This window comes from Hyaena hyaena, unplaced genomic scaffold (assembly GCF_003009895.1).
Source record: "Hyaena hyaena isolate Hyena2069 unplaced genomic scaffold, ASM300989v1 scaffold_148, whole genome shotgun sequence".
NCBI lineage: Eukaryota > Metazoa > Chordata > Mammalia > Carnivora > Hyaenidae > Hyaena > Hyaena hyaena.
Genome location: NW_024080780.1, coordinates 2,656,668 through 2,683,725, shown reverse-complemented (window position 1 = coordinate 2,683,725; position 27,058 = coordinate 2,656,668). Strand labels below are relative to the sequence as shown.

General features: G+C 44.5%; 1 protein-coding gene across 1 annotated transcript in view; it reads right to left on the bottom strand.

Annotated features, from left to right (window-relative positions):
• BASP1 (brain abundant membrane attached signal protein 1) overlaps positions 1 to 25,531 on the bottom strand; it is a 55,737-nt gene extending 30,206 nt beyond the window's left edge. The window contains exon 1 of the mRNA XM_039238841.1: positions 25,361 to 25,531. The gene's annotated coding sequence lies outside the window, so the exon portion shown is untranslated. The remainder of the gene's footprint in view (positions 1 to 25,360) is intronic.
• Positions 25,532 to 27,058: the final 1,527 nt, after the last annotated feature.

Genomic DNA, 27,058 nt, shown 5'->3' with positions numbered 1-27,058 from the left:
GACCGAGCCAGCCAGGCGCCCCATATTTACCAGAATATTAACTAGCATGAAACCGTCTGTTCACTACCCCAGGTCTGGAATAGCTCAGATGTGTTTGAACAGAAATAGTCACAAGTAACTGACACAAGACAAAGGCAGACTCATGACCCTGGGGTACTAGCCAGCCCATGCCTAAGAAAGCTCCGGGGTGGCCCGGATGCAGAGAGTCACAGTTTCTCTGATCTCTAATGCCCTTGCCCCAGGAAACAGTGAGGCACTGTTAAAGAGACCACAAAAATGCTGAATATTTTCCAAATCCTCTGCAGTACATTTATCCCCTGATTCTTGTAACACAAAGTCTACCAATTCTTTTAAGTTAAATCTGGGACATCTGACGTGCCAGAGGATTTAGACAGCCATTCTCACATACTCCGTTCCTGCCACTGTCTTCTACGGAAAGAGATACGATTTCTTAAAATTGACTGAGGAGTTATTCCACCAAAGGCCGGGTTAAGTGCTGGGCCAGGAACTGTAGAGTCCACATCAAAGTTGATTCTCAATCACAGTACCTTTTGAAGGAGTACTCCAGGTAAGAGTTACAACTTACAAGCCAAAGTATATGGAACACACATCCCTTGGTAGGTCTGGTATTCAACTGATTTCTTCCACAGTTGAACTGAAGACACAGTAACATTTAGGTTTTCCAATCCTCTGTACCAAATAGAAACATCACTATAAGTTAGCCATATGTACGAAGTCAGGATTCACATCTTTTAGAGTGCCTATGGACTCTCCTCAGTCTGAGGGGCTCTGGGTCAAAGCCTCTCAGATCCATGTTCAGAACTTCAATCCAAGTAAGAGACAGAAACTGAACAACACTCAGACGCTGAAATGACTTTCATAGGGTGATACAAGAAGATGACAGAAGGTTAGGTGCTTCTCCTCAAGGGTTCAGATCTCTGGAGATCCAGAGGGAGCAAGAACACAATTTTGAAAAAGATCTTTCATGGAAGGGTTTGTAAAGCAAATTGAGAAATGGGCAATTAAGGAAAGAGGCTCCTCTTCCTCACTGGCTCCCCACTGCCATCACAGGGGCTGAGTTTTCAACCTAGTTTTCAGGGCTGTCATGGCCCCGGTGATCTAAAATTTCTAGCTTCCCAAAGGTCTTTTATGGGGAGGGCTCTGTTCTCGTCAACACAGTTGAGAATGTCCTCTGAAGAGTTTAAGCCAATCCTCAAAGCTGGGACAAGTTGTGGCGATCATTTCTAGCTGAAAGACCTCTTCCAAATACTTTTGAGTGTGGTGGGACTCTACCATGAAGCCATCTCCGGGAATTCGAGAAGCATTCTAGAAAACCTGTATCCCCTTCCTTTTTTTAGAGTCTTCCTGACATTTATTTTTCAATCCACACATTTCATTTGATACTACTCAACTGATTCGTAATTCACTACATTTCCCAGTTTTATGTTTTGACTCTGTGAAAGCAAATACACAAGCTTGAGAACCGTACGCCCATCGCTCTGAATCCTGGTGTTTCCAAATAATCCATTCCAATCTTGGCTGAGCTAGCTACCCAGCTCAATGAATTCCTCTCCTTTTCTCTTCTTCCTTCCCTTAAACCTTTCTTTACTTTTGTCTTTTCCTGCCCCCAGTAAGTTTTCTCTGTATTTTTCTAATAGTAAAGACCAAAGAGATTCTCTGCCTAGAGAGAGGGAAAAAAATTATATAACTCTCTACGTAGTGCCTAGTAATTTCTAAAAGCCTACAAAATTATACAGTTTTTAAATCATTAATCTCAGACTTTCATACATTATATTGTTGAGGTCAGAACGTTTACCAAAAAATGGAATTAATCATAGAGGCAAAGTGGTATTTATAGATTCGCATAGACGTATACTCAAAACATCATATATCTGTCATTTAGATTGAGCATTTATACAGTGTCTCTTTAACAGTCAGAATCGAATAGGGAGACCAGTGTTAATGGAATAGCTCCACTGAGACAAAATAGCATCAACAATGACCAAAGACACTCCATCTTCAAAACGAGAGAGCAAGAAACAATTTTTTGAAAATTCAATTTACATATTAAAATATTTTTTAACATTTTTAAATATTAAATGTGAAACCAATGTAATAAAATTTATTTGATAGCCACCACAGGGGAAAACGTCTTATTTCAACATTGACACTTAACTCGGTTTTAAAAAACTATAGTATCTTCAATGAACAGCAATGCAAATATATATTCAAAGACATACTTCTGTGTGGGTAACTCAAGAGTCCTCTATCGTGACCTCCCACCTCCCTAAAATAAAGGCTGAAGAGGCAAGTCCCAGGATTCAATGTCAGACCCTAGCTTGGCAGGGGTTACTAACTACAACACAGGTCCCCAGATATTCGTGGATAACGTACTCGCAAGCCAGAACGTGTTCTTCCAAAATGACAACACTCTGCACTTAAACTTCAGCACAATTTTCACCTATACACACAAAGCAAAACAAACAACAGTGACAACTCTACAAAATTCAGTCTGAAGTTAAAGCAGATGACTCATAAGCGTAAATCCAATTACATTATCATGATTTATATTACTAAACACACGCGTGCACGCGCATGCGTGCACACACACGATGCTAGACCACCCTTTCACCTAATTATTCTGTCCTGCAGACCCTGGGAACGTGCAATGCCCATAGTTTTCAAATTTTTAAAATATTTATTTATTTTTGAGCAAGAGAGAGATACACAGAGTGTGAGTGGGGGAGGGGAAGAGAGACAGGGAGACACAGAATCCGAAGCAGGCTCCAGGCTCTGAGCTATCTGCACAGAGCCCGATGCGGGGCTTGAACCCACAAACCGTGAGATCATGACTTGAGCCGAAGTCGGACACTTAACTGAGCCACCCAGGTGCCCCAGTAATGTACATATTCTTATCAAGAAGGTATTTATTGGGAATATTTAATATGTAGATTTCCACAGAATAGAAACTTATCTTTTACTATTCGAGAACCGAAAATATCAATTAGAATTCTTGAAGCCCGTTTTACAGTTTACAGTGTAAATAGGTATTTGCAAAGAATTAACCTTATCTGATTTCACATAGTACCCAGCACATACTGCACTGGAGAAAATGTGCCCGATGAACGTTTTGGCAAGAGCCCTACTGCTTGGTTTTCTGTTGGCAGGAGATAAATATTCACTTAAGAGATACAAGACGCAGGATGCTGGAAACTGAGTCATGCATAGAACACCTGGGGGCTGGCAGCACAGCACTGACGCTACAGGCTAATAAGGGAGATAGTGAAGAGTCATACACAAATAAGACAAGTTCACCAACACAAGATGTAGTTTGTGAATAGGTAAGACAAATTTCACAAACAAAAGAATTACAAGTTGTCACAAATGCTCTAAGGAAGCCAAGATCTAGATTAGACAGGGAAGGGAATGATGGAAACTACCACCCCATCTCTCTTCAGGTATGTTCCCTGCCTGGCTAATCCTTACAATAATGAGAAGTAGACCTCTTTCATGTCAAATTAGACACAAAAGAAATAGACGCTAAGAAGGTTGGAGGGAATGGTTCAAGCCAATGTGGATGTAAAATAAGGTGCGAAATGAGGATTTAAGTCCCCGTGGATCTGTCACGACACCCTTTCATAATGCAGGCAAAGGGACCGGGGGAGGGGTGTCTGGGACGCCCGTGGCCCTCAGGGGCTCACAGGCACAGTGACGGCTATGTGCGCTGGCTCTGCTCCAGTTCCGGGATAAATCTATGAGAGCTTCGGAATCTAGTTCATCTCCAATGAATGTAGCTAATGCACAGCACTTATTTAAAGAAGGCAAATTAAAGTCACCCAAATCGGAAGCAGCAAAGCAAGTTTTTCTATTGACTGGGAAAGCTTCCGGCACGTTGAAGAGCATGGAATATGGACCATGAAGGGCTAAGTCACACTGCTCCCCCGCTCCCACCTCCCCGGATCTCTTACTTATTTCTGTACCCAATTTCACTGGGGTAACAACAGTACCTCCTTCATTAGGTTGCTCTACCTTAGAAAGTCCAAGTCTTTGTAAGGCTCAGAACACTGTCTGCTTGGCACATGGTAACCCCCGTATTCAGCAGACCAAAAGGTTTTATTTTGTCATACTGGAATTAAAAGAGATTATAAAATGTAAAATGCCATTTAAAAAATGAATCTTGGGGCACCTTGGTGGTTCAGTCAGTTAAGCATCCGAACCTCAGTTCAGGTCATGATCTGACGGTTCATGGGTTCAAGCTTGGCATCGGGCTCTGTGCTGGCAGCTCAGAGGCTGGAGCCTGCTTCGGATTCTGTGTCTCCCTCTCTCTCTGTTCCTCCCAGGTTCGCATCCTGTCTCTCCCACTCTCAAAAATAATAAATACTAATTTTTTTAAAATGAATCTTTGCAGAGTTTTGCTTTCCCTGTAATAACGGTTTTATGCAGTCGGCTTAGAGTCGACATCACAACAATCTAGGCTTTTTAGTTAGCAGCCTTTGAAATTACATCTGTAGTAACAGTTCCAAGCACATGTTGAAAAAGGAAAAGCGAAAACCACCACCTTGTTGGAATGACATTTCCAAAGGCTCCATCACCACCATGGTGGTTACCAGTAAAACGGATGCTGGACTAGTACAAACTCACAGGTTCAGAGGGAATCCAGACTAAGAGAGCTTTGCCTCCCTGATTGAAGCTTGTTATTTTCAACCATAAAAGGACATTATAAGATGCAAAGATGCCACACATATCTGCAATCCTAACTGGGCCCTACTGAGGAACAGTGTTGCTTTACAAAGCCTTGGAAGGGAGATAAATGAAGCTATAATTTAGATAGATAGTCTGGGCTTTGTAAATTTGCCCTTCAGGACACTGAGGCCGCCATCCCAGGAGGAGTGTGGGGTCAGAGCTATCACCAAATATACGGCCTTCTGATACATGTACCAACATTGACCTATTTATGTGGACCCCGAATTTGGTGGCTTCAAAACTCATTTATCAAGAGAAAATGAGAGGGCTTATCACACTTGCCATACCTTCTTCCAGAAAGAGCTAAAAGCAATGTGTAATATTCAGTGAAGCATTGATGGATTATCCAGGCAGGGGGTGCATGGCTTTATGCACCAACTTATTTGTATATTCTATTGGATGAAGTCAACCTCGTTGGCTTCTTTTTTTTTTTTTTTTTTTTTTTTAAAGTTTATTTTTTAGAGACGGGAGAGCACAAGTGGAGCACAAGAGACAGAGAGAGAGGGAAGGAGAGAGGATTGATCCCAAGCAGGCTTCACAAGGTCAGTATGGAGCCCGACGCAGGGTTCGAACTGACAATTGTGAGGTCATGACCCGAGCTGAACCCAGAGTGGGACATTTTAACCAACTGAGCCACCCAGGCGTCCCCTTCATCGGCTTCTTATATGGCTAAAATGAGCAAGCACTAAACCAATCCTCGGTTCCTAGGCAAGTATCGGAACTGGACAGTCCTCAATTCAGTGGAAACATACTTAAAAGTTTACCAAAGATAACCAAAGCTGAACAGAAAGCAGGTGATTAATAGTTTACACTCAAACAGAAATTTCCACATACTCTTTGAAAAGTCACTGTCACAGCAATATTTAAATGCAATTCATAATGAGTCATGTTTAAACAGCAATATCGTTTATGTCACACTTCAGATATTCATCAGAAATTACCAACAGTGCGTGGTGCTAGAAAATAGGATGACAAACTGGAGACAGTGTGAGGAGGGAGAGAGAGGCAGGGGATGGAGAGGAAAAGGTGAGCCGAGGTCTGATAGGAAATGGCTGCGACTACCCTCTAGCACATTCAGATGAGAACCTGTGGGGGCCAGGGAGGCATGGATGCCATAGAAACCCCTGACCACAGAGCGTCAAATGCTCGACACAGAGTATGAAAGGTTTCTGCACACCGTTCTGAAGCTTGACATTCATCTCCATTAACACCTAACTACACGTTTCATCAAATAAACATCAAATTATTCCCAAGATAAACATCGGTAGGTGTTAGTTGAAAGGGAAAGACAGGAGGCTCAAGCTTCTTCAGTTGCTTTGAAGTTTTATTTTGGCTTCCATAAAAACTTGGGACAGCCAGCTATGTAAATGGAGTTGGTTGAAAACCAAGAGTGACCACTCTTCCTGTATAAGAAGTTTGGACCACGGAGAAGAACCACATGAATGTTAAGATTTTATGGAGAAGGAAATGTCTGGTGCTGTTATTAAAAAAAACAAAAACAAAAACACAACGATTTCAATAAAGGAAAAAAAAAGAAAGGCACCTAGACAATATAATAGGCGTAATCACAAAAAATTTCAAGACACCAACAAAATAAAGTGTCAGTGGGAGTGCCAAGCTGCAAAGACAATTACCCCCCACAAATAAGCATTTATGTAACTAAACAGGCTCTTCTCATACACACACTGTGTTGTGCACGGGTTTCGAGACACATGTCTGACTTTAGAAAGTAACAACGGTGGACACCTAGCAAGAGTTAAGTGACAGAATCCTCACTGAAATACGTCCTTTCCACAGGTCCACACCCGTCACGTCTGCAAGTTCAGCCACTGGCTTCGGCCGTTTTCCTTCTCCAAAATGAAAACTATCCAAGTCACCAACATTAAGACCTCTAGTTTTAATTCAGAAAAGCATTCCAGATGAGCTCACGGAAGGTTCTTGGTGTCCATAATCAGACAGCCTTATCAGTCTTTGTTACAACACTTCCAATGCAGAATTCTTGGGTGTTTACTGCAGTGCGGGGCTGGAAGATTCCATGAACAACCTTCCAAGGTACACAGAAAAACTCCAGCTTTTGAAAATTTCAGGGGAATTACAAAGTAACAGGGCAGCTTTTTTGATTCACGGAATTATGATTTCTTTATATCAAGATGGTGTGTTAAGAATTTTTCTTAAAATGTGGAGCTAATTAAAAGTATGCATTACTCACCACATTTGAACTCAACTTTTACATATCAGAGTCTATGAAAACTCAGTACAAATCTTTAATTCCTGTTATTAAAACATTTGGGTTTTTTTTTTCTAAACAATGACTTGAAAAACTAAACTCGTAAGATAGAATCTATTTCGGAGTATATTTAGCAGTCATTTAACTAGTTAGGACAGATCATCAACACAGAAGAAACACTTTAATTCTCATTTATCAGCCAGGAAACTAGTTCTCTGAATAATTTGTCCAAGATCCCCACCAACATACACACTGGTTTAACACATGTAATACTAAGTCATTTTTGCTTTTCTTCCCCAAGGCAGAATAATCTCGAGGATTAATACAGTGATGGAGGAATTGTTCTGGACCACCTACTGCCTGAAGCTCTAGGAAAACCACAAGTGAGCAGACAGGTCTTCCACATCCTGTGAACTTGAGAAATAACTTGTCAATCAGTCATTAGAGATTATAGGTAGTAAAAATCAGACCAGAAGTTAAGGTTCGAAGAATGATAAGAGATTGGTTACCAACCTTGCCCTATGTTTGTTGAGATATAATTTTTTTTTTAATCATGTTCAAGAGTTTCAGCTACTTCTGTAAACTATTTGCAACTTAGGAGTCAAGAGAAAGCAACACATTAGGGCAAAAGGGCCTGCATATGGAGGGAAATATAACTTCTAAACAAAACATTAATGGAAAAATGATCTGGTATCAACAACATTGCAAATTTACCCAATCCAAGAAGAAACTCTGGAATTAACATTTTCCAAAGCAGATTTTATCAAAATAAAAGCTTTTCTTTGTGCAGAGATACCCCTTTTTATCGTATGCCATGTGTAATTTCAGAGTCATTTTCCATGTGCGACCCACCCCCCACCCCCAGCTCCCAATTTGTGGTGAAGGATAAATAACCCTTATACTCTGGATTCAAAAAGTTAGCATCCCTAGAATAAAGATTTGATGGGTCCTACAAACAAACCATTGTGAGGTTTTCGTAGAATCTTGAACTTTGGGGCAAGAGCAATTCTTCCCTCATTCTCTCAAGCAGAGTGTCCTGTCCAGTGGGAGAATCCTGTCCAGAGAGCCTGGCAGGAGAGACCACCAGCTGAGGACTTTGCCCCAAAAGGTCCTTCAGTTACCATGTGCTAGAGATATAAAGTATATTCTTCCTGTGTTTTAAGAACTATTTTTGAAAGGCTTTTCCTTCCTCTAATCCTTAAAGCACTTTGTTTTTGATGGAAATGCAAGATATCTAAATGTCTTCTCTATCTGGTAATTAAGACCTTTAAATGAATTCAATCCCAAATTCCATATTCTCAAAACTGATATTCACACAAAACTCTTTAAATAGTAACCAATTGAACCTGCATATCTCACATGGTGTAATCAAGTGAAGGAGGTGGGTCAACTGACATACAGTAGAACAGAGAAAGGACAGAAGTAATGATTGAGGAGCGCCTGGGTGGCTCAGTCGGTTAAGCATCTGACTCTTGATTTCGGCTCAAGTCATGATCCCAGGGTTCATGGGTTCAAGCCACGTGTTGGGCTGTGCTGACAGCACAGAGCTTGTTTGGGATTCTCATTCTCTCTTTCTCTCTCTCTCAAAATAAATGCTTAACAAAAAGAAGAAGAAGTAATGATTCATCTCCGTAGTTAATTTAATGGCTATCTTCTGGCTGGTTTCTCTTCCCCACATCTACAGACCAACACTTGTCTCACTATAATTACTGGTGTGCCTGTTTGCCTTCACCAACTGTGAGCTCCTTAAAGGAAGGAAACCAGTCTTTGCATCTCCCAGCTCATCCAATAAACAAACATTAATTCTGCAGTAGTTTAATGTGGTTTGCACTTTCCCACGTTGAATTTAGCAGAGCAGAAAAATCCCACATTGGTTGCTCTTTTGGACTGCCTTTAAAAAGCTTGGCCTTGCCACTGATCTTTAAATAAAGGATAAATTCAGGGTGCCTAGGTGGCTCAGTCAGTTGAGCGTCTGGCTTCGGCTCAGCTCATGGTCTCGCAGTTTGTGAGTTCGAGCCCTATGCTGGGTTCTGTGCCTGGCACCTGCTGTGGATTCTGTGTCTCCCTCTCCCCTTTCCCCTCCCCCACTCATGCTGTCTCTCCTTCAAAAATAAACATTAAAAAATTTTTAAATAAAGGATAAATTCATCACAAAAGCAATAACTATCTTTTAACTGCATAATTTTATTTATTTTTTTCACTTATGGCTGCAAATCTGTGAGGTTACATCATGTGTATCTGCCCCAGTAACATATTTATAAAACAGAAATAGAATAATCTGCACAACTAAAGAGGGGGAGGTGAAGTATGTACCCACAAGGGCAGAAGACTGAGGCCCACATGAATGTTCCCTGGAGTTCAAAGACTTGACGGAATCTAAACATCCACAGCAATATGGCTTGGACTTCCTTAACGCAAGTCACATCAGACGGTTTCAGGAAAAATAAAGGATGAAAAATATCATCTAGTAAACTGCTCGGAAATACACATCAAAAGACGTGTCAGTCATCCAGTCTGTGTCATAAATTCTTGCCCCACCATCAATACCATGTCATTCCAGCTAATTACATATTCCAAGGACAGAACCTGCAACCTGGCCAGGGCCTCCAAGGGGACCCTGAAGTTAGGGAGACCGAACAGAGCATCAGATAAAAAAGTACCTGCAAAGAGTTACCACTGCTCTTTCTAGTCTGCGAACCAATTTAATTCAAACTGGCTTGACCCTATGGATTAGGCGACCTAGAGCTGTCCTCTCCCTTCTCCTGATGGCTGGCTTCTTTAGATGGATATGGAATGCCATTCTGTACTGGAGGGGGGTGGGAAGGTTAGAGGGAGCAGCTCACAGCTGCAGAAAATGGCCATTGGCTGATCCATAAACCGAATATATTTAAAATGAGACCATTTTCGGGGCATCTGGGTGGCTCAGGTGGTTAAGCATCTGACTCTTGTTTTCAGCTCAGGTCATGATCTCATGGTGATGGGATCCAGTCTTGCATCAGGCTCCACAGTGAGCATGGAGCCTGCTTATAATTCTCTCTCTCTCTTTCTCTCACTGTCTCCCTTCCACCCTCCCCGTCCACTGCACACACACACACAGAGTTCTCTCTTGCTCTCTCAAAAACAAAAGTTTAAAATGAGACATTGTAAGATGAAGTACTGATCTAACAGAGTAAGTAGCAAGTGGTCAGCGTATAAATCATGTGCCTGATAGTCTCCTACGCTGACTCAGCTCGCAAATGGAGACAGCAGACTAATCAGCTCAACTAGTACCACACTTTTAATATGTTAAAGAGAAACCTATTACAATAAAAATTTTGCGAGTAAAACATCAATATCTAGGAACATTTTAGAATGAGTAAATTATATTGTCAGATAGTTTCCTGAAACCCTGCATTATTACTTCCTAAATACAGTTTGCTTTGGAAATCCATTTTGTGTCGATATAAAAACCTATAAATATTTTTTTTTAATTTAGTAAGAATTCCATCAAGAAGATTCAGTTCTAGGAAGCTAGACAGATCTGTGGGAGATCTCAGAGTTGATGTGAGTGTTTTTAACTCTCTAACCATCTTAGTTCAAAGTAAAACATGAAGCTCCGAGACGAGACAATGACAGTTGAACGCTGGCCATTAAGGAGTGTATGAAATGGGGAGGGGGAAGGAGCAAATCACAAATGTTGTCTTAATTGTGTACCCCACCCCCTAAAGGAAACCCTATGATGTTTTCTAAAGCACCTTTGCCAGTTGGTTCCTGGACATGAAGGTAAAATAAATTAGCATTCCGACATACGCCTTGCCTTATTTGTACCGAATGATGCCAAATGGCCATGAAACATGCGCTTCTGTGCCTCCAGCCCCTTACTGGACCGCAGGTTCTGAACAGAAACACATTCAATGATGAATGAAGCAAGGGCCCGGCTTGGAGGAATGCACACGTTACAATAAGTGGTTACAGCACAGAACCAGGGCTACGCTCATTTTATTTGTTATCATTAACTACCATGTAAAGATTTAAGACCACGTGCTCATCTGGGGGCCTAACATGCCCAATTTCACAAAAGCAGTTACAAACCTGGATCAGACAAGCTGTGCAATAATGATTGATCCATGGCAAACCCATGATATTCGGTAACTTGGAGGAAGGGATGAAGAATGTACCATAAATCAGCCCCAGCTTTCACTTGCTGTGGTTTACTTCTGAGAAGATTCCATAACATAATACTATTTGTTTCCCACAAATAACACAGTTTCATTCTTCCTTGGATATTCCACCTAGGGAGGAAACTTAGATGCATAAGCCATTAGTACTAATTATTCCTAATGTCTCAGGGCTTTAGAACAATTACTACTGAAGTTACTGCCTGGAAACAGAATAATTACACTAACTGGAGTTCATCAGATATTCATCTTCATAGTAAGCACAACCGATGATGGGAAATTTATAGTGTCCATAAATGGAAGTCATTTCAACTACCAAAGGTGACTTTCAGAAGACATGTGCCCTCCATGAATACAAGGTACGGTAGGCAACCCTGTACACTGCACAAATGTGGAGGGCTTGGGATGCAGAACAACTGTTATGGGTCAACAAAACCAATACGGTCCTGCCTTCTGGTCTCTTCATCGAGAGGGGTGGAAATATTCAATAATCACAGTGGTTTTGATAAATGCAGAAACAAAAATGTGAAGGGCTACAAGGTATGGGATGGGCAGGAAAGGCATCTCTGGGAAAGTGGTAACTAAAGGAACAGTGCTTGGGCAGTGGGAGAAAGAATATTCCAGGCAGAAAGAACAGCAGGCAGGGGCCCGCACACAGCACTAAGAGAACTGAAAGGCCGGCCACGTGGCTAGAGGCAGAGGGTGGATGAGAGAGCACGAAGGGGTGAAGGAGTTTAAAGAGGAATCTAGTGCAGGAACTTGCAGATCATCAGGGATTCTTGTGTTTTATTGTAGGTGGACAAGAAAGTCATGATCAAAGTCTTAGGCAGAGGGATGTCATACTCAGATATACAAGAGTATTAGGGCAGTAATCAAGGAGGGCGATAGAAGCTTCTACGAGATTCATGGATTAGATAGAGGGCGATGAACACAGTGAGAGATAATGACAATAATGACAAAGTACACCAGTCACCAGAAAGAGCCCAGTTTTCTAGAATGAGTGGGAAACGGTGCTATTGACCAAGAAAGTGAGCTTCTAAATGCGAACCATGGATATTAGCTTGAAAACAGATGTTGCATAAATTAAAGAGTTAAAATTAAAACTTCTATGACTTGCAGCTCATTTTACACAGAAAGTATTTTACCACTTATCATCCTTTATAAAAAATATTACATAGTACCAACTTCCAATTATTTTAGGACCTGTGGTTTATCTGGTGTAGTACAACTGAATTGTTATATTCAATCCTGTGGGGGATTAATGAGGTGATATTTTTATTGAGGTCATTCACGCAACATGACGTGACCAGAAAGTTGAAACTGAAAAGGCAGCTTTCCGTACTTGATAGGACACCCTCAAAAGTTGCAAAATTGCTATTTTAGAAAAGAAAGAGTCTCTCAAGTGTTAGGCATACGCATATGCCCATATCCACATTTGTTGAGAATGTCCCTCAAAAAAATCCCTGAAGTATCACTACTTGTTTTATTGCTTGGAAAGACCCCAAAATGTATTAGCCTTGATGTCTGCAGTCATCAGAGACATCATATGATTCCTGACTTGTACTTTCCACTCCCCAGTATCCCACTACATGGTCAACTTTCCAGCAAAACTCTAACGGCCCCTCCCACACTTGCCTTTGTGAAAACTCCCCATCTTCTGACGTCTCCATCCATGAAGACCTGCCCCACGATGATACTGCAAGTGGTGAATCCTTACCAATAAGCCTGATGCTGGCAGAGGATTTTCAACTAGCCTATGCATCTGGTCAACTCTTTCATCTAGAATAAGGTCTTTGACATTGCCACTATTGGTAGATTTGAGAGAGAGAGAGAATGAATTCCAAACCGACTCCATGCTCAGCCCAGAGCCTTTACACAGGGCTCCATCCCACAGTGCTGGGATCATGACCTGAGCCAAAATTGAGAGAGGGATGCTCAACTGACTGAGCCACCCAGTACCAGTAGATTTTGAGGACTTTCCCAAAATAATTCCATCTTCATTTACTAGCTAGTCTTTACACCATGCTCACAAAGTAAACCTTTCTCACACTCCCTTTGTTCACTATCTTGTAACATTAGGGTATGTGGATACCCAAATGGGAAAGCCTTCAGGCAGAGGGAAACAAACAATACGACGCTAGAATGAAAACCAGGCTTCACCACATACTGATGTTTATTGGTTGGCGGCAACTGCCTAGAGACTGTGGTGAGGAGGATTCCGAGGCCTCTTGTACCCATGTCCGTCATGAATGCAAGAGGGACCACTACCTTGCACACACCCTTGGTCATCCCCAGTCTCCATACCAGCCTTGACCTTTTCAACTGTGATGGGAACCTTGGGGAAATTCACTTCTCTGCATCTCATGTCAAATGGAGGCACTTAGGTTTGCCCCACATGGGTTGGTGAGGACCAAGCCAGCGGCTCACGTACTGTTCATTCTCTCCACTCTCTCCTTGAGGGCAGGGACAAGCGAAAACCCTTTTCGCACGGGATTCCCGAATGTTCCTCACTATAAACTGCCTTTCCTAATATCAAGCATGAGTTGTTAGGGGTTGAGTTATGTTCCCACAAAATTCACATGTTGCAGCCCTAGCCTCCAGTACCTGAAAAGGTAACTGTATTTAGAGACCGGGCCTTGAAAGGGGTCATTACATCAAAAGGAGGCCATTAGGATGGACCTTGTGCTTACAGATTAGGAAGAGACACCAGGGATGGACGTGTGCACGCAGATGACGACCCAGCAAGAAGGCGGCCATCCTCAAGCCAAGGAGAGACCACAGAGGAAACCAAACATGTCAACACCTTGGTCTCATACTTTTAGCCTCCATAACGATGAGAAAATCAATTTCTGTTGTTGAAGCCATGTAGTCTGCAGTATTGCGTAATGGCGGCCGGAGCACACAAAGAGAGGAACAGAGCATTGGTGTCTTCTACGACTTCTATTACTACATGTTTGTTTCCCCACCTGTCCTGACCTTTCCCTTCCTCCTCTCATGAGCTATTCCCCTCCCCCCAACGCTAGGAGGGAGCAGCAAGGCTCAATGACAAGAGGTCGTTGACTGCTGACCTACAAAGTAGCTGTGCTTACATTCTGTACTGACCAGAAACCCCACCCACACAAGGGGAATCCAGACACTCCTAGAAACATAAAGGAGTGGTGTTCCCCTCTCTCCAACCTGAAACATGGCTACAAAATGACCGTACGAAAGCTCCAAGTACAGCCATTTCCTCCTTTTTAGAAGCATTTTACAGACCTCAATATTTAACAAGTTAATGCTACTGCTCACAAATGCCATCCCCACCCTCTCAAGATTGGACTGTTTAATTAGGTAGGGAGATAGTTCAATATGTTCTCAGAATCAGATTTAAATGGAAATGCCAACTGAGCCTCGCACTAACCACAGTGCATTCTGGTGTTCTGAAACGTTTGTGTAAGCAGCTAGATAATTTCTCTGCCAGGTAAACTATGCAAACAATTGCTAACATGCCAGGGCTTGCTGGGTGTGCCACGCTACACGCAGCTTATGTTAACACTGTCTAAATGCCCTAAGGGTTTGGGTTGGGTTGGGTTTTGCGGATCTATCTCCCCCAGGTTACACCCTCTTCCAATAGGAATCATGCCCAACTCAAAACTGGCTTGAGATTTTCCCCCTCCCCTTAGAAAGGGCAGTAACATTTTTTGCAGTAGTACATCATTCTGGACTCCTATGCCCTTTATCTGAGATTCTTGGTTACCTCACTATAGAAAGCAGAGACAACAGATCCTCCTTTGGTAGAAAGCCCAGCCAATGGGGATCGATACAGGCAAGGGACCTGCAAGCACCAGCCCTTGGACTGAGGGCAAGTTAAAGGGGGAGCATGAGCATATTTGTCCTAATTTGCCAACTGCTCTCTGGAACCATCTGGATGGAAGCAAGGATACAGTCAAAGACTGTGTTACTATTCACAGCACTGAAGTTCAAAGTGCAACACAGTGATACTTTGTAAGAGGGAAGGGCTAATTAATGGTATTGGTCGGGTGAGGGAGGGGGGCAAGGTGAAGCCACTGACATTTAAGATTCACTGTTTAAAAATCACTTTTTGTTACATTCCCTCAACTCAGAGTTAGTAGAAAGTCAAATGTAATATCTTAAAAGTAGTAAAGGGAAATCTTTTCCCCCAGAGTTTATTCCACTTAAAAGTAACACTGAGTTTTCCCACTGAGTTTATGCCACTTAAAGCTACCACTCTTACCTGAGTGAAATCATGGGTTATAATTCCACCGTATAGTTACTTCTCTCTGCTTGGTGGCCAGCTGGGGTCTCCTAAGATGCTTCCCCCCCACCCCACTCCCCCTCCAGGAGACTTTAGTACAGATGAAATCAAATCCAAGCTCTCTACATGGTGGAAACAAAACTAGTTAGAATTGAAAGGGGGGAAGGGATGGAGTGAGCCATGAATGTTTTTGTCTCTTGCACCAAGAGACCTTCAATGAGCCTTTTCCTTCATTAGTCAACCACTGGATTGGATGAGGGAGAAGAGGAACGTTCAGATGTGAGTCACATGAAGAAACACATACCTGGGAAACGATTACCAATCTTGTATTAACCACCTTGTGGAGAACATTGCTACAAACACCTGTTACCATTTGTCTGAAAACCAAACACTGGAAATTCTAGAATCAGGTTTCCAAAGTCCAGTTGGGTGAGCCCTGAGAATTCAAGTCTTGAGGTCTCAACAAAAGATCACCAGGGCTACTGAGGAAACCCTGGGTGCTACAATAAGCCTCCAGTCAACAGGGTGCTGTTCACTGAGGCTAGGGGATCATGAGAAGCCTCGGGAGCTATTGTCACCACCAACTGTTGAGATTCTTTCTTTATTCCTTAGGAAAATGAGTCATTCAGAGATTTCAGACGGTCTTACTTAGCCATATTAATGTCTTTAGTAAACACCGGAGTGGTCACGTAACCTTATCCTACCTTCCTGATGAAATCAGTGCAGGATAAAGGAGGAAAGAAAGATCTCCCATCTTCCCACCTATAGATCATGGATTTCTCTAGATTTTTCCTTTTCCATAGTCCTCTCAAATATGCCTGAGACAAATACAGATGCTGTCATTCTGTACTGAAACAGCTGAGAACAGAGGTAAAGATCAAAGACAGCAAATATTCCTCCAGCCCCAACTGTTTTTTGAAGACAAGCTCAGAGAAGCTTAAGACAGTACTCTACAAGACCGAAGAAGACCTTTCGTCTAAATATCCTTAAGAAATAGTGATGTTCTTACAGTTACTACTTGGTGGTTGTGGCTTTCTTTTTTGATGCATTATTTCCCCAATTAGATCTTGTTACTATTTAACTTGGCTATTGTATTAGTCTATGTGGTAATGGTGTTTTGAATAGCTGTCAACAGGTAATAATATGGGTCTGTTCAAAATCGCTTTGCCAAGCAATACAGGAAACTTGTAATTTAGAAAGCTCAACCAGCAAAGTCTGTTCTCTACCATCGGTTTCTTCATAAACTCAAAAAAGAAATTTGGATTTGGATTTATTTAGGAATATACGTCTGACCTCAGAACTGTGATCATCAAAAGCATTCTAAAAACCGTGAAGTCACTTATTTATTGCAACCTTCCTTGGAAAAATATAAATTCATCAAGCTTATTCTCCACTTATTGAAGTGTCTAAATAGATCATTAGAAATATGACCTTGAACTTATATCATCAAAACTAAAGTTACTGGTTTCTCCAAGTGCAAATGCACATACACCATTTACATTGCTAAACGAAGTCTGGAATCTTTACAAAGTGTTTTAACAACTTCAGTACTGAACTAAATTCCATGTTTAATGGCTACTTCAGAAACTGCCTGCTCTTTTAAATCCTCTAAATCGGCCCAGAGACTGTTAATGGTGATTCTAAAGAAAAAAAAAAAGATGAAACCTCCCGTTTTTGGCAGCTCTCCAATCAAGAAGCCAGATAACACTAGCGATCGGCATACCGGCTGCTGTCCATGCCGTCTCCACAGCACTGCACACGGATGTTTCCAAGAGACTCTCGAGGGACTATGTTCAGTGCACAGTGCTGGACCGGTCCCCTCACTCTACAGCCCCCACATTAGTCTACAGCCAACCGGCTTTCTTTTCAAAGAAAAGAAAATGCCCCTAGCCCTGCAGCAGGCCTCGTTTTAGGAGGAAAACACAGATACAACACCGAAATTTCATTTTATGAATAGTTATTTTAATGCATGCCACAAACGCTTTGCCACATGAAGGAAGTCACGTCCCACAATGCAAGAAGAAAAGAGACAGAAGTTGCGGAGCAAAGATGGCCTGTAGATAAAGCAGGTAGCAACTGCAGACAAGGGGCTCAAGTGGTCTGTCAAAGGCAGAGGCGGCTCTTTTTGCAGAGGAGGGGAGAGACCTACGGATCAGGAGGACATTTTCAAAAAAAAATGGTACCAGGTTAAATAAAAGAATGGCAAGAATTTAAGTTGCAGACATTGAGTAAGAGTTTGACTCAATTCCACAGAAGGGAGAGGAAGCAGGAGTGAGGCTTTATTGGGAAATAACCTGGCTTTCCACTGGGCCACTAACCAGCTCATGGGACCCTGAGTAAGCCCCTGACTTTTCTAAGATCCTCTCGAGTTCCAAAATACGTGTTTTTGGTCATGAGCTTTCAAACCTTCTGTGGGAATGACACAAGTTATTTACAGAAGACTGAGGTTGTGGTTAGGGCAGTATTTAAAAGCAGCCACCAATTTTCTGTAAATGAATCCTATGTGGAGGCAGAATGAAAACGGGTTAACAAAGTTAGGACTCTAGGACTCGGTTTGTCTCTAATCAGGCAACTAACAACATAGCACGAAGGGGGGTGAGTAGTATCTCTGATTAGTATCATGAAGGCAGAATTACAGGTAAGGCAACTGACTGATTACTTCCACTTGAGAAGTGCAATGAGGAAAGCGAAGGGGCCAACCAAAGCCACATTCATTTAGAGTCCTCATTAGGCTCAGTTGCCATCCCCCTCCCCCTTTAAAGGGATGACTTGAGGATATTAGCCCATGTTCCCTAACATAAGAAGCACTTCTAATCTATAGATCATGTAATGTATTTACTGATTAAAATATGGATTCCACATTGTATCTCTTCCATGATAATAATTTTTCATTGAAGAACTTAGCACAACTCTCTGTAAATGAAGAGTGAAGATGTTAGTATGTTAAAAGGTTATCCATTTTGTCCCATGTCCATTGGATAGAAGATAAAGTGGCCAAGGCTTATGGAAAATACAGTGTAGCACCGGACAGCAAAACGGGGCCATCAGACATGAATTTGAATTATAGAACTTCCTATTAGCTCTACAATATGTATTTTTTAATGTTTATTTTTGAGAGAGAGAGAGCATGAGCTGCGGGGCGAGGGGAGACAGAGGACTGGAAGCGGGCTCTGCACTGACAGCAGAGAGCCCCATGCAGGGCTTGAACTCATGAACCGTGAGACCATGACCTGAGCCGAAACTGGATGCTCATCCGACTGAGCCACCCAGGTGTCTCTGCTGTATGATCTTACATGTATTATTTAACACCCCATTTTTCATTTATTCATAAGCAAAATGAATCCTACAATTTGTTTGAGGGGATAAAACTCAATTAGAGCATATGATATACAAAAAATACAAATGTCCAATCTCATCCTGTAACCTCTCCAGATTAAAACAAATCAAAACACACGTTCACAGAGACAACTCTTTAAAAGCTACAACATCCATATCCAAAACCTCTTGATAAAGTAAAATATAATTTCCCTCCTAAAACCATAAGATTCAAAAAACTGTTTTTTTAAAAAAAGCTATTTAGAAAAGGATTTAACTAAAATGGAAATGACCCTACCTCTGCCCAACAGCAAAACTCAGTCTCCAGAAGGTAAATTACAAATTACTTGGGCAGATCCTTGAATTAAACGCCTGTCAAGTTCAAACTGATTCCAGGATCCATCAACCCCAAATATCTGAAACTCCAAAGAACTTCCTTTTTGTTTTTAAGCAGCCAGCTTGGCTAAGGTGTCCATCGGGATAATTACTTAATTTGGTCAACAGGTGACAAGAGCTTTACAGTCCTGAATAGTCGAAGCTTCAGTGTTACTGCTGGCAATGGGGTAGTGGGGATGTGGTTAAGTGAATACCTTAGAATTCTAAATATCCGAGATTGGTTTCTATCAACCTTAGTACTAATGATTAAGACACTCCTTCCCAAAGCAAATGAATGCATCTGGATTCAGGACACAACAAAGCCACGTGCTTTCAGGAATCTGAATGAATTATGTCTAGTCTCCAGGTCATAGTTTTGCCCTGATCTGAACATATCAAAACAGTAAGCCTTTCTCTGAAGGTCTCTGAAATCCCAAGGACTTTCACGGTTGTTGTTGTTTTCCATTTTAATACCAGTTATGGCAGCTAGGGTCATACTGACTTACCCACTCTGGACTTTTGAAACTAGCCCCAAGTTCCTGGCAACATATTCAAGGTATCATAGCTGCACCTGGAAGATTTTTCTAAACCACCTATTTCTGTGTTCTACCTATTTTGCGATGATGACCTCTTTGAAACAAGCATGTGAGTAGCTATAGACACAGAGCATGAAGTAAAGAAAGCTGGTTCTTTGACCACTTTATTGGTGAATGTGCTTTACAAAGATTTGCAGAAGCACCTGCAGACTCAGTTGGTTAAGTGCCCGACTCTGGACTTCGGCTCAGGTCATCATCTCACTGTTCCTGAGTTCGAGCCACGTGTGGAACTGTGCAACGACAGCCTGCTTGGGATTCTCTCTCTCTCTCTCCCCCTCTGCCCTCCTCCCCCACTTATGCTATCTCTCTAAATAAATAAAACAAATAAAAAAAAAACATGCAGAATATGTGAGCCTGTGTTCTAAGCGTCCGACAATTTCACTTAATTCTCACAAAAACTCTAGATTGTAATCTCCATTTGAGATGACGACTGAGGCACAGAGATGCTGAACAATTTGCCAAAGGCCACACAGTTCGCAAACGGTTGAGAAAAGATTATTAATCCAGTGAATCTGGCCCCAAAGTCCAATTCTACCACACCTAGCCCTCCAAATCATGCTTTTCTAAATATCATAGTCCATACACAAGGTACAAACAATGGCTTACATCTATTCATTTCAAAGAGAAGTTTAAAAAACAAACTCATGAAACATAGTCCTTTCTAAAATGAAGGGGGGAAAGTCAATTTAAAAACAGGTTCCCAAAATGTTTAAGTGATAAGGAGGAAATATTACGTAAATGCTTTGCCTTCCCCACTAGAGGCCATTTTTCTTTATTATCTTGAGATGTTTCCTTATGCCTGGGCCCCTGTTGTGCTTGCAGATGGTTTCTATTTCTAAATCTCTAAAGCTTTCAGGAATTTATTCCTAGACTTTGAAACCTGCTCACTCGCAAACCTCCCCTCACCCATGGCCTTGGCGAGTCAAAATACTCTCTACTGCCTTTGGAAAGCCTGATTTTTAAAGTTATTTAAGCTCTCAGGTTACAGAAGAGGGAAAACGCAGTATAGGAGCCTCGCTGTGTCCCTGTCATCCGACTTCCCAAGAGAAAGAGAGACTGTGGTTTAATCAGTGCTGTTAAGGAAGGCTTGTGTCTTCTCAGATCTACAATTTAACCGTCTCCTGATAAGAATTTGATTCTATATGGTCATCGTTTACTCTTGATTAGGGTTCACTGGATGATTTTCTCATACCACACTTACCTAGATGTCTCTTTAAGTGGTGAGGGGATGGCATTTGGGAAAAACCTTCCTTTGGCTGGCTGGCAGCTTCAGTGGACTTAGAACTACCCACGTAGTATTTACTCAAAAGAATTTAAATGCCATCTCTTGAATTATATAAGCAGCCATGGGAAATCCAATGATGGTGGCCACCCTGGCTTCATTCAATCCACTTTGGGACAAATTCACAGCGTCTCATTAAATCCCAAATAAGTACACGTATGAAGACACTAGTTAGGAATTGATTCTTGAGCAACTCTGAAATTGAAATTGAAATTTCTAATTTCTACCTGAATACACTGAACCCCTCAGGTCTTGACTAATCAGCATGGAACAAAAATACAGCTCAATATACAGAAATTAATTAAGTGATGTCAATCACATGGCCTGTGTTGGAAATGCAGACTGAGAGGTCAGGAAGCCTCTGAGAGCCAGCCACCCACTGAGTATTTTCTCTTAAAAAAAAAAAAAAAAAAAAAATCTGACTAGTCACAACCTCAAAGCTATCTCCTGCCTATTTATCCACCATAATTAAGCCAAAGAATAAAGTTCACATTGCATTGACTTATCTCAAGTCTTAAGAATTGGAATAAATGGAAAGGACTTGGTGAGTCGAGAAAACTTGATGAAATGAGAGCTTCTGCACCCATTTCCCCAAGGCCTTCAACCTGTCTATATACTCAGTTTTCCCTTAGCAGTTACCTGGCTTCCAGTTCACCAGCTAAAACGATCATTAAGAAGATGTTAACCTTTTGATAAAGAAGTTGTAAGATGAGTAGGTAAAACTCCATGGCAGAAAGAGGAGGGCCAAGCAAATCAGGGCATTTCTTTCAACAGACTCAGACACCAAAAGCAATTGCTTCTGACACACCACAGTTAACAAGCCTTTTGGGGATATTTTTCAAAGCCACATTTTACGAGACATCGGAAAAAGAAGACAGAACAAGTTTATAAATCCTTTATTTAGTAAGCATTGTTTATTACCGGTGTTAAAGTTCACTAGTGCTTCATGTGAGTTTTTAAGCCTATAAATGAACATCTTAATTTAAGATGTTCAATGCAACCCATTTGTTTTACACTCCTAGACACTGGAAATGGGCTTCTTCGGACACTAGTGAGGGCCCCCCCTTTTGCATACATACTAGAAAGACCAGAAATGGATCATTTCCCAAACATCAGCATGAAGCACTATAAAATAATAGTATATACCAACTAGTTTAGTTTCGTATCATTAATGAGATTTTATTTTATAGCATGTGTATGTATATATACACACGTGTATATATGTGTGTGTGTGTATACACACATGGGTATATGAAGGACGTCTGAATTGCTTTTTAAAAATTAGGTTTGGATTTTGCAAGTTGTTGCAAAACGACAGTGAATAACACAGACATCCATTTTACAGCGACCAAATCTCCCCCAAACGTAAGTCGTTCATACTGTACTTATCTTGACCGTGGAATGAAAATGGTTTTCAAATTGTTCTTACTGGGATATTTGAAAACTAAAGAGAACACATCACATCCTAGACTATAACATGGTTTGTTCTGGTAAATCCGGCAAGATTATAAAGATGCCTCCAAGGACAGAGAGCTGAAGCCCTCAGAGCTCTTCCACTGGACATTCGGGGTGACCCAGCAGAGAGAAGGCTCTCCCCAGCACGCCATAATGAAAGGATGAGCAAAGTTAAAGACAAAAATGCCACCATCTGATATGGTTATCGTTGGCGCATTTTGTCAAAAGGCCCATTTAGCCACTTTTCTCCACCTGCTAAGAACTGCCAAAAAACTAGTTGAATAAAAAGGTAACTGATTATTTTTTCAAATTCAGCTTAAAAATGATCTCTCTTAGAAGCCCCATGACTCACTGAATTTGGGACATATTGGTATATAGTAGCTATCAAATTCCATCTATATTCTAACTCACCTCTCCTTCAAAAAGATAACCTTCAGAAAAAAAGAAAAAGAAAAAATATGGATAGCCCTCTACACCATAAGCCGCTCAATACTAAAGACTAGAGAGAGAGCACCAGCCAGCTACCCTATCAAGTACACGCCCTAATCCATTAAATGTGGCCAATATCAATATCCTTTTATTAAAAGGAACAAAAGAGAGGACTTCCATTTTCCTGCTATTCTATCACGGTGTACTGAGAATGCTTAAACATACTCTTTTAAGCATAACGGCTATTGCAAAAATACAGTATTTAGCTATTTTATATCCATAAGTCACCTTTTTGGATGGTAGAATAAAGCAGCCCAAAAAGAAATCTAAATAGCCATAACCTGGATAATACATCATTGTTAAGAAAATCGGGACCAAAGGTTTATGTATCATGGCTTCTGTTATATTGGGGGGAAAAAAGGGTGGGAAGCATTATGAATTCAATCAACCATCTTCACCCCTGCAGCCCAGGTGGCCTTCTTCCTTCTTCCTCCCCTATCAGTGATCTGCATCTCTGTGAGGTTGGCTTTTTGGGGTCCCTAGTGAAACAATGAGGCACGAATCAAGAGAAAACACAAGAGTTAGGATTCTGACAAGGTAACAACCATTTTCTCTGCCCCGGGTTTTGTAGGCCATCTTGTTCCTGAAAACGCCAAAATGTCTTAATTTCTCCCAAGGAAGAACACTAGGGGCAGATAGCCACTGACAGTGTGGAGGCCAATGTCCCTTAATCAAAGGACCAGCAGAAAAATCTGTCAAATGGTTAACTGATGCAAATCGAGGGCCATCCCCACCGCGGTGCAATATGTTACAGGCAAGAGAACAATGGACAGTACTAGAAAGGAAAAAATAGCAGTATTCGGTCATTAAGATGTTTAATCCACTGTGTGGTCTCATCACCAAGGATAATCTTTACTTTTCGTCAACTGAAATCGCTAAGAAAGCAAAAGATGAAAGATAACCTGGAAAAGAAGAAACATACACACAGAGGGGATTACAAAAAAAAAAAAAAAAATCTGACATTTGTGTCCAAGGATTTCACGAAACATTTAGGGCAAACGCCTTTGTTCCTCGGCTTCGGAAGGCAGTGGGTGGGTGGGTGATGGAGAGATCAGATGGGGCTGCCGGGGCCCTCCACACCCTGCTCTCCGGCGCATGCGCGAGGCCAAGACAAAGGAATAGGTAATTACAGTCCCGATTCATTCATTTTGCCCGCAGTACTGAGGCTCCGCGAGCCCTGGCTGGGATCCCGGGGCGGCTGGTCCACACCCCTGCAGCAAAACGACCACCTCCATGCTCCTGCTGGATTCTAGCCCGCGAGGCAGTGCGGCCTCGCGGGAGACCGAGGGGTGTCAACGCGGTTCAGAGGTACCAAAATTGCACCCCTGAGCGCCGCGCTGATCCCAGCAGGGTGAAAATGACACGGGCACAGGCTGTCCCAAGAGTTCGTTTCAAGGCGGAAACGTCTCTGGGGAAGCAGATAAGGAGCCCAGCCGAGCGCTCGATGAATATTCATGAAAGAATGCGGTTTGTGGCCGCGCGCTGTGTGTGCGAGCGCATCCAGGGACTCCGCAATTTTTTTTTTTATTTTTATTTTTCGGGAGTGGGGGGGGGGTGGCGGGGGCGTAGGGAGGGAGACAGGAACCCGGCGTCGGGTTTCAGCGTTGGCGCTTTCGGCAGAACCCGCCGAACCCCAAAACCTTGGCTCTGGGCCGCGGGGGACCGCGCGCTGTCAGGCTCACGCTCTCGCGCTCGCTTCCCGGGCGGCGAGGGGGGAGGCGCCCAGGGCATCTCCGAAGCCTCGCAAAAATAACACGCTCCGAGATGGCCCAGCGGGTGGGGGGAAGGCGATCCGGCCACGTCCGGGGCGGCGGCTGCGATCCGCAGGCACGCCGTCGTGTGAGCCCCGCGCGCCTCGGCCGCCGCAGGCCAGGATTCAGGAGTCCCCCGGGTCGAGCAAGCCCACTCGCTGAACCAAAAGGCCACCTCCTTCCCTGGGATCACACCTGCTCCCCGCATCCCGGCTCCCCCTGCTCCCGCCCCGCCCCCACCCTCCGCCCCGCGCTGCGCCCCGCTCTCCGAGCGCTTCCCCCGGGCGGTGCGCGGCTCGGATGACAGACGCGCTCCCCGCAGCCCACAAACCGTCTCCGCGGGTCTCCGTGCGTCTCAAGGGCTTCGCGTTCACAATCCCCTCCGTAACGAGCAGCCTCCCTCCCGCGACCCACCCCCAACTCCGTTCATCAGACTCGCCACCCCCGCTTCTTCCCACCCCTCGGGAGGCTGAAGCCACCCACCTCGGGGGCCCCCCCCATCACCCCAAATCCCCGAAGCGCGACGGGAGCCTCGCGAGGGTCCCCGCGTTGGGCGCCGTCTAAGGAAGCCCGCAGCGCCCCACGCCCCCGGCCGCGGCGCCGGAGAACAAAGGGCCTCGAGGTGGGGCGGGGGGGGGGGGCACGGAGGCCCCCCGGGCTGCCGACGCCCCGGGCCCGCGGGGGGCGGCGGGGCCGCCGGGGCGCGCCTCCTTACCGGCTCCGGCTGCCTGTGCCGCCCCTGGGTGAGCGCGGTGCCGCCGAGGGCCCCGGGTCGCAGGCGTCGTCCGGCCGCTGGCGGAGGCTGTCTCCCCGGCTCGACGGCGGAGCCCGCAGCGAGGAGCGAGTTGGAGCGCTGCCGCCGCCGCCGCCGCCGCTGCCGCTACTGCCGCCGCCGCCGCCGCTGCAGCCTCTGCATTTCTCGCGCTCGCGCTCCCCCTCCCCTTCCTGCCCAGCGCCCTCCCCCGGCGCGTCCGCCCGCCCAGCCTCCCTCCCCCCGCGTACCCCGCCCGCCTCCCTCCCCTCCCCGCCGTCCCGGGCCCCGCCCGCCTCCCCTCAACCCCCTCCGGCCCCGGCCCCTCCCCGCGTCCTGGTCCCCTTTCCCCTTCGCCCCTCCGTCCGCCGTCCCTCCTGCGAGTCTCCATCTGCCCTCCATGCGGGCTCCCCACTCCCTCCCCACCCCCGTCCCCTCCCCTACCTTCCCCTCCGTTCCTGCCCCCCCCTTACCACACCCCGCGCCGCCTCCCCTCCCCCGCCGCGCCGGGGCTGTCTGTGGGTACTTCTCTCTCCCTTCTCTCCCTCTCTGTGCCTCAGTCCTTCGGAATGGGTGGATAGGAAGCGCTCGGGCGCTCGCTCATCCCTCGGGGGCTGCGTGGAGGTGGTGAGCGCGGCCCCCCGCCACCTGCTGCCCTTCTCCGCGCCCCAGCCCCGCTGGCGCGCCGCGTCCGCCGGGTATGCCGATGCCTGCACCGGCAGTGAGGCGGGGGGTGACCTGGCGGACCCCCTCCGCCCCTCAAGACAGATGTCCCCGGGGTTGAGGTGGCCGCCCACAGCCGGCAGCCCCGGAGGCCCGGGCGCGCGGGGCCGGGCGGCGCCCTCGCAGGCCGGGCGGAGCCGGGAGCTCCGCGGCCGGGCGCGAGCGACGCGGGTCCGCTCGGTGGGGACTCGAGAGAGAAGGAGACGAAAGACAGGACCGAGGGGACGAGCCGTCGGCGTTTTGTATCTGGTTTTTTTTTTTTTTTTTTTTAAGAGGCAACGGGTTCCCGGGAAGACTGGGCTAGCCGAGGCCACCCCTCCAGCGCTGCCTAGAAGCGCGCAGGTCAAAGCCACGGCCAAGACGCTTTAACACCGGGCACAAAATAGCCACCAGCGTGGGGAGGCTATGCCCACCTTGCTTATCTGTTGGCAAGAGGCAAATGCAAAGCATAACAGGACCACGCTTACAACCGCAGCTCTTTCATGAGACAAAAGCCAATTGTACGTTCCTGCCACCGGCTGGGCCTTTGGAACTTTTATTTGCGGCATTTTGGCGCCCTCTGGCTGCGCTGCGATTGCTCTCGGGTCCGCCAGCATCCCCGCGAAGCGGAGCCTGGAGCCGCGGCTTCTCCTTCCGACCTGTGCGTGGACTTGGGGGGTTGGGTTGTCCTCCACAACCGAGGCGACTAAATGCAATCGTATTTTAAAAGGGAGGACGCCAAAGGCAAGCGCATCTGCATTCAACGGGGGAAAGGTAAGTCCGTTTAGCAAGGAAAAAACTTGCTAGAACGCAACTGTATTTAACTTAAGCAGGGTGTGGATGTCAACCCAATACCGTACGTTGTCGCTAGAGACTATGCAGGGAGGTGTAGACTACCTCCATCAGGGTCCCAAAGCGGCCACCACAGATAAAACACGTGCAAGCTGGAACTGTCCGCAT